The sequence below is a fragment of the Arachis duranensis genome, chromosome 1 (assembly GCF_000817695.3).
Source record: "Arachis duranensis cultivar V14167 chromosome 1, aradu.V14167.gnm2.J7QH, whole genome shotgun sequence".
Classification (NCBI taxonomy): Eukaryota; Viridiplantae; Streptophyta; class Magnoliopsida; order Fabales; family Fabaceae; genus Arachis; species Arachis duranensis.
The window spans coordinates 47,753,816-47,762,071 of NC_029772.3; positions in this window are offsets into that span (position 1 = coordinate 47,753,816).

Consider the following 8,256-nt stretch of genomic DNA (forward strand, 5'->3'; position numbering starts at 1 on the left):
TTGGTCTAGCTGTCGTCTCCACTGGTTCAGCGTCTTCGTCGTCGTGTCGCATCATTTTTGTTCAGCCGCGTCGTCTCTGTTTAGCGGCCGTCTTTTGTTCCAATTCCGTCGCCTGTGTCTTCCTCCTCAGTTCTCCCATGCTCCCTCTTCCTCATCTCAGTTTAAGTTCTGGCCTTCATTTGTGCTCCCTCGCCCTCCTCTGTGTTCAAATTTCAGGCCTAGTTGAATGTGATTTTTGGTCTTTGCTATTGTTTTGTTGCTATGTAAAAACTTTCAACTTTTTATCTCTCTCAAGTCATAATCTTTGAGTCTCTCTGACTCTATCCCTCTGAAATTTAAATTTTGCATGATCAAAATCGTCAATTTGGAGTATCATCATGAGGCTTGCTGTAACACCCTACTACATAGAGTTTTACGCTTAAGTCATAGAACAGGGGTAGTATGGTGTTACAGACCTCTTTACAGAAAATATTTACATATAATAGTGGAAAGAGATAATATACTAGGAGCCTTGAAAAACGGGTAAAACAAAATCGCAAAATAAAAGGGGCAACGCTAAAGAAATAGGATTACTTGCGTGTTAAGAAACTAAAAAGTTAAGGATAGGAATAAGCGAAAGAGTCACAAGAGTGCCAATAATACAGAGGAACTAGCTCCTAACTCAGCCTGAAGCCAAGGCTTGCCAGAGAATATGAAATAAGACCCTAACTCTCCTGTAACCTCTATGAGTAAGAAAATAAGCAAGTTTCTTGAAGAGCAAGCTAAGTACATATATATATATATATAGTATCCCAAACATCCAAAATACAGAAATAAGGCCCTAACTCTCCTGTAACCTCTATGAGTAAGAAAATAAGCAAGTTTCTTGAAGAGCAAGCTAAGTACATATACACATATATACGAATTGGAAACCCAAAATAATCTAGGTACTACTCCGCTTCAAAGATCCAGACGCCTAGCGAAGAGCCTCTCAACCTGCATCTGAAAACAACAACATAGTATGAGGTGAGAATCGGAGGTTTTCAGCATGATAAAGGTGCCACGCGTATAATAAATCAGGTCCTGGGAATGCCAAAGGCAATCCTAGAACTCCGTCATACGATTGTAAAACTTAATTTCTAAGTAGAAGCCATAAAAGGGGATAGGTGATCTAATTACCTTAAACTTACTCACTTTTAAACCTAACATAAACACCAAACCGTTCCACCCTTCCTCCGATCCTCCATCATCCATGAATTAGCAGAGACAAACAAACAAATAGTTTCACGCACAAGTAGGAAACAGATGGTACAAATAGCAAATATAGCAGTCAGCAGGGTATATTTTTAGTTAGGAAATCCCAAATAATGTATAGCAGACAAAACAAACAAATGCACATGATGCATGCCTATCCTATGACTGATGAGGCTCATCTGTCGGTTATCCCGCCAACCCGACAAGTCCAAAAACCTTAGACTGTCCCTCGTCACGCATCTCCATAAGTCTATGCATAGATTTCACATTCATTCATCATTTAATCACTCAATGGGGGATATCCATATCCGGGAATTCATATGTGTCCGGTCACCCTTACGACGTAGGGTCAACAGAGTATCGAGATTCAACCTGGAACACGTGGTGGCAAGTCACGATTCTATTACCCAGGGAAACTCGTATCTCAGATAACATCATTCATAAGCCATTTCATGTTCATAATCATTAGTTAATCATTCATCAAAGTCATGGCATCATAACTTCACATACATTCACATTTGTTCCTTAGAATTCATCATATTTTACCTCTTTCTTTATTCCCAAGTTACCCCAAATTCCTACCTTCCACTAATTACTAAGCTCGCTAGTAAAATCTAGGGTTAACATGGCGAAAATGGAGGTTTAGGAGTTCAAAATCATGTTTAGAATATAAAAACACAGGTGCTTGATAAACCCCATTTTTAGGGTTTATCTTGTATAGATTTTGAGGGTTTTATCAATGATCCTACGCACTTATTCATATGAAAATGCATGATTTTGTGTTCCTTTCCCAATTTTGCCTCATGGATGAAAACATGCTTCCTTTACACTAAATTAGATATATTTTTAATCCTCGTTTAGTATCATTCAATGGTGTGATCCGTGTGTTAAGTGGTTTCAGAGTTTATAGAGCAAGGATGACTTGGAGGGGAGAATGGGAGCACGCATAAAGGAAAGGAGCATGGAAAAATTAAGCTTTGGGAATTTCAGCAGCGGCGCACGCACGCACATGGCGCGTCTGTGCAGATTTGAGCCGCCAGGAGCCAAAGCCAGGAGCCAAGCTACGAGTTGGCGCATTTAGCGGCTGAACTATGATCCTCATGGACGCGCCCGCACGCGTTACGCCTGCGCGCGGATTGCGATTACCACAGGGGCGTGTTTGCGTACTGTGCGTGTACGCGCCGATGGTCGCACATGATTTTTTAAGAAAGCACGTGACCAGAGCGTGGAGGCAGTTAGAGACCCTGTTTTGGGGTAGAGCTTTGGCGGGAAAAGCTTAAGAAGGCCAAGGATTGAAGGGGTTAGGGGATTCACTCATTTTTACTTTTTCTTAGATATTTTCCTAGAGTTGGTTACATTTTGGGTAGAGAGAGAACCTCCAACCTCTCTCTAGGATTTCATTCTCCATTGCAATTTTCCTTTGATTCTCTTAGTGAGATCCATTGTAATTCACTTTTACTTTGATGCAATTAGTAGATCTACTCTTCTCCTATTCTCATTTTGTGTTCTTTTGATCCTCTCACTTTGGATCTAGCTTTGACTTTGTTCCTTGGATTTGGACTAGTGAATTGAGGTATTTTCATATCCATTTACTTGCAATTGTTCAATTGTTAATGATTGTGTGATTTAGATCTCTTGATTTCAACTCTTCATCTCAATTTCATAATGTCTCTTATGAATACTCACCAAATGTTTGATAAAATGATAACACTAGCCATGGAGTAAAATTCTTTCACTTGGCTTAAGGATTGAACTATTGGAGATACTTGAATAGTGGATGTCAATTGTTGATTGAGAATTAAGAATTGCTAATTGACTTGGAGTGCACTAAAGCTAGCATCACCTAGGGTGAAGCTAGGACTTGTGACCAAGCTAGTTACTTTCACTTGAATCTCCTCTATAATTAGGGGTCAACTAAGTGAAGCAAGACTCAATTGTTATCATAATTGAAGGAAGCTATGGTGATGGAACTTCCAATGCTCATCCTTGGCCAAGTTCTTTAATATTGTTTGTTTGTTGTTTAAACTTTGTTAGCTTGCACTCCCATACCAACTCTCAAAAATCACAAAAGACTTTGACTTCCTAAGCAATAATGAGCACTCTAATGCAAGTCCAAGGGAGGACGACTCGGGATTAATACTCTCGATTGTAGATTGTAGAATTGTTTGATGTGAGATTTGAGTGTCAATTAGACTATACTCACGATTGTATTCACTACTAAATTCTATATCGACATACAAAAATTTCGTTATCAGTGCTGGAAAACAGAGTGTGTGCGTATGCACACATGTGTGCGTGCCCACAGCTCAAAAAGAAAGCAGAACGTGTGCGTGTGCACGAATGCGTGTTTGCCCACACCAGCCAGGAATCACTTGGTGTGCGTGTGTATCAGTCCCTGCGAGCGCCACTAACAGAAAGCATATCCTGGTGTGTGCGTCTGCACAGGAGCTTACGTACGCACAGTTCCTGAAAAATACCAGGTGTGCGTGCGCACAAAGACGTGCGTATATGCAGGTAAATTTCTGCTTCTGTTGGGTGCGTGCGTACAACAATGTGCATGGGCACACACCGAAAAACCTGGTTCTGCTGTAACATTCAAAATTTCAGTTTTTCGCACCGATTTTTCGGTATCCATATCTTCCTCTACAAAATTCGGTTTTCTGCAAACTTCATATCAATCTCAAGCTTATCAAACATTCTTTAATTTAAAACAAACCCATTTGCATCCAAAATTTGAGTAAGTTATGGACTTCCATAGTTCATCAAAAATCACTTTTTACCAAATTACACCAAACCCCCACTTTTTACCAAATTCACATTCTTTACCCACAAAACCTGTACATTTACAACATATCAAGCCCCATTTCATTAATACTATCTACTAACACATTAATACTCACTCCAATTCATAAATCTCATATATTATTCAAAAATCTACCCTTCCAATCACAAGCTACCATTTTAAAATTCATTAACTTATTTCCTCAATTCATTGATAACCACCCAGAAATCATCATTAACCAATCAACAAACCATAACCACAAAATCTCATTAACATATACCAACACCATTATCAACTCACCATTATTAATTTTAATAACACATATTCATTAACACCAATAACTCATTCTCATTATCGCCAATCATCTCACATCCATTAATTCTAACACAAGCCTAATCATCAATTTACCATCAACGTCACAAAACAAATTGTTTAGTGCATAAAACCATTTCAACTTATCCTATAATTCTCTAGCCTAAGTTTTCACAAAACCTTATATATTAAACACGCGAAACATAAACCATACCTTGGCCGATCGCTATATTTAGTCCAAGGCAGCCACACTAGTCAGAAACACAGTCCCTCAAGCTTGAGAAGTTAACCAAAATCTTAGCTCCAATAACCACCAAGCCTCCAAATGCTTACTTTTCAATTCCAATGCATATATATAAACTTAATTCCCACCTAATACACATATATATTCCAAATTCAGATTTTACATAATAAATTCAAGATTTGGCTAGGTTTAGATTGTCCTTACCGTACCCACACGCATAGCAACTCAAGCCCAATAAGCTCCGCAAGCTAAATCGAACTTAAAACACCAAATTGGGCAAGATTTCATCATAAGGGTTTAATTTCACAATTAGAAAGGGGATAGAGATTTTGAAATAAAATTTATGCTTACCAGTGAAATTGATCCGACAAAAATATAGAGCTTGACGTGCTGGACGCGTGGCCGCGAACGATGCGGCGATCGGAGCTCAAACGGGGAAGTTATGGTGGAAGGAAGAATTGATGAGGGTTAGGGAAGCTCTCTTCATCCCCAACGCTGTTTATCATTTTTGATGCTGAACAGGGAAGAAAATGATTCTGTCCCCTTTAAATTATGGGTCTGGTTGGACCCACGGATCCGGTTTTAGGCTCGGTTCAACTGGTTCGGCCTATCCGGTCTAATTTTGGGCCAAAATTTATGAAATTGGTATCAAAATTTTCGTTTTGAAGAGCTCTATTCTATTTTGATATTGGATTCATATTTTTAATTTTCCTAATTAAAATTCAATTTATTGACTAATTATTTACTGATTTTAGCGGGGTTTACACTTGCTGCCGCTGGTGGTGGTGGCTGGACAACGTGGCTGCATCTCTGCTTCTCTGGTCTCTGGCTCACTGCTACTCTTCTCCTCCCTTTATGATGCATTATTGATGATTTTGCTAAGCTTTGAGTTATTAATTTGCTAAATTTTTATTTAAACTGCTAAGCAACAACTTGTTTTCTGATTTTGTTATAATTTATTCTGATTTGTTAATTTAGAAGATTCTAATTTTTGAATTCTGATGTATGGATGTTGTTCCATATGATCATGTCTTAGGAATCAATATTGATTAAATTATTCTTTAATTCAGTATATGAGATTCACAGTTCAAATTGTACGTGCCATCAGTTGGAAAAAAGCGAAAAACCTATTTTAATGTCCAAAACGATGGTAATGACATGAATTTATTTTTGCATCTTGCTACAGATGATTAATGATAAGATCTGGGTTTCTTTGCCAGTTTTCTTGGGGGTCTTCAATTTTGTACTGGTGATAGCTTATCATTTTGTTATGGCTGATCCAAAGTGCGAAAGGAACTAGATACTGTGTGGTTGTGATTTTCATGTTGTAAAATTAGCTATTTTTCTAATAGAAGTTAAGTTGATATTGAAAGAAACTTCATTTTGAGTATGTTATGTGAGTTTACTGCTATATCTTATCAAAGACTAAATTTACACTAGATGAATTTGCTCGATGAATATTTTGTTCAGAAACTACTTTTGAATGATTATTGATTAGCTCTGTTCACTGTTGTTGTGGTCGTCTATGCTCACTGCTAGCACTGTGAATTTTACTACATTATTGTGTTTTGTGCTCATTGTTTTTAATCCAATAAAGGAATAGATGAATTGAATAATTAACTTAATTAATTAAATGAGTAAATGATCGAACATTTGTTATTGGTTTGGTTAAGTTAATGATTTTTTTGTTTTGTTTTTTGTGACTATCTTAATGAGTTTAATAATAATATAATGACTAAAGAATGATAAATTGTTAATAATTGACGAGGGCAAAGGTTATATTAGACTTTGATTGCTGTAATGTTTTAAATTTGGAAGATATTTTAAAATTTATATTAGACTATAATTATATTTTAGAATATTTATTTATTATTTTATTATAAAATAATTTTTTCCGATTACAGTATAATCGATTGATTCAGTAAACAAGTGAACCAATAACTAAAATAATTGGATGATCAGTTTGATTTTTAGAACCATGTTGTCAATAAAGTGAGTGCAAAAAATTAGAGTTAACTCTTTTGGATTTTTTTTAATTAGCTACACTACTAATACTAATTGATCCCTTATATTTTTTCAAATTCGAAAGATTAAGTCACACCTAAAATTTAAAAGTTCCATTTGAACATTTGCTAGTTTAATTTCGATTGGACCTACTGCAGTTGAAGTGGCAAAAGGTGTAAACCCAAAATAATGGAAATGCAAATAAACAAACAGTCATGCTACACATTCATGTAATTTTGTATTTAAGTTTATCCAAATTAACACAACATTAAAAAAATTTAATACCATTAAATGAAACGTGAAATACACGCACCCAACACACACGAAAATTATTCTTGCCTTACGCTTCTTTTCCCCACGTTTCTTCTTCTTCTCCTGCTCTTCTTTTCGTTTCCGTACGGAGCGTCTTCTTCTTCTTTGCTTTCTTTTCTCTTTATTGTCATTATTTTGTTGTTGTTGTTGCTGTATTTTTTTTGTCTTTTCCTCCTCTCTCTGGTAAAAAAGCAGTAGAAGGTGAGGAGAAAGAGTTTTGAATTGTGCAGAAGAAAAATGAACCGAATATGTTATTATAGTGAAACAATTGTATAGTACTAAATGAATGGAATATTATCCATTGTATAAATTCAAATTCGAGCATCTTTCTGCATAATGAACCGAACACGTACTCATGGTGAAACAATTATATAGTATTGAGTGAATGAAATATATTCCATTATATAAAATTAAATTCGAACAACTTTTTGTATAATGAACCGAACGCGTATTCATGGTGAAACAATTGTATAGTATTGAGTGAACGAAACATAATCCATTATATAAAATCAAATTCAAACAGCTCTGCCTACAATTTACAGATTATTAATTTATTTGTAGTACACCTCCGTCCATTCAATTCAATTTAAATTAGCAATTACATCCCATTCAATTTGATTCAACATTGAATAATCCAAACTTCGTCAGTTTAATTCGTTTCAGAAGAAGAATCCAAATCGCTTTCATTCAACTGATTTGAAGTTGAGTCATTCATCATTTCAATTCAGAAGTGCAGCTCAAAGAAGAAAACGAAAAAAATAGGAAGAAGATAAATGCAACGTAACCGGATCGAAAGAAGAAAACAAGAAGATGAACGTGACCAGAGGAGAACGCCGAAGGCAATGCAGATCAATAAGGAAGAAAAAAACGCGAGCAGAGAAGAAGTAAGTTTACGTTGCAGCAAAAGGTTTACGTTGAGCAAAGCCTTAGGTTGTAGCATGTTATATGTAGCATGTGTATGACAAACGAGTGAGAGGGAGAGAGAAGGGCATCTGGCCAATATTGTTTGGATAATTTGAATGCATTCTTTACATGGATGTAGAGCATTATTGATAAAACAAAATATTGCAAAGCTAGCGCTAGTAACTTACACTAGTCAAACTGCATTTATAGCTTATATAGGTGTAGGAAATAAGTCTGTTTCATATTATGAACACCGAGTCCGTTGCTCAAGGCCCAGGGCTGATAGGAAATGAAGTAGACAATCCAACTTTCAGCTGATATGAAGTTTCTTCAATCGCTTTCTGGCAACAACCCAAGAGTTGCAGAAAGATAGCCTTATCACTGATCAATCTGTAGGAATTTGCAAAATGAACAAGCTGCACGGCTATATCTATTTAACACTGAAAAGTGCTTAATACCAACAACA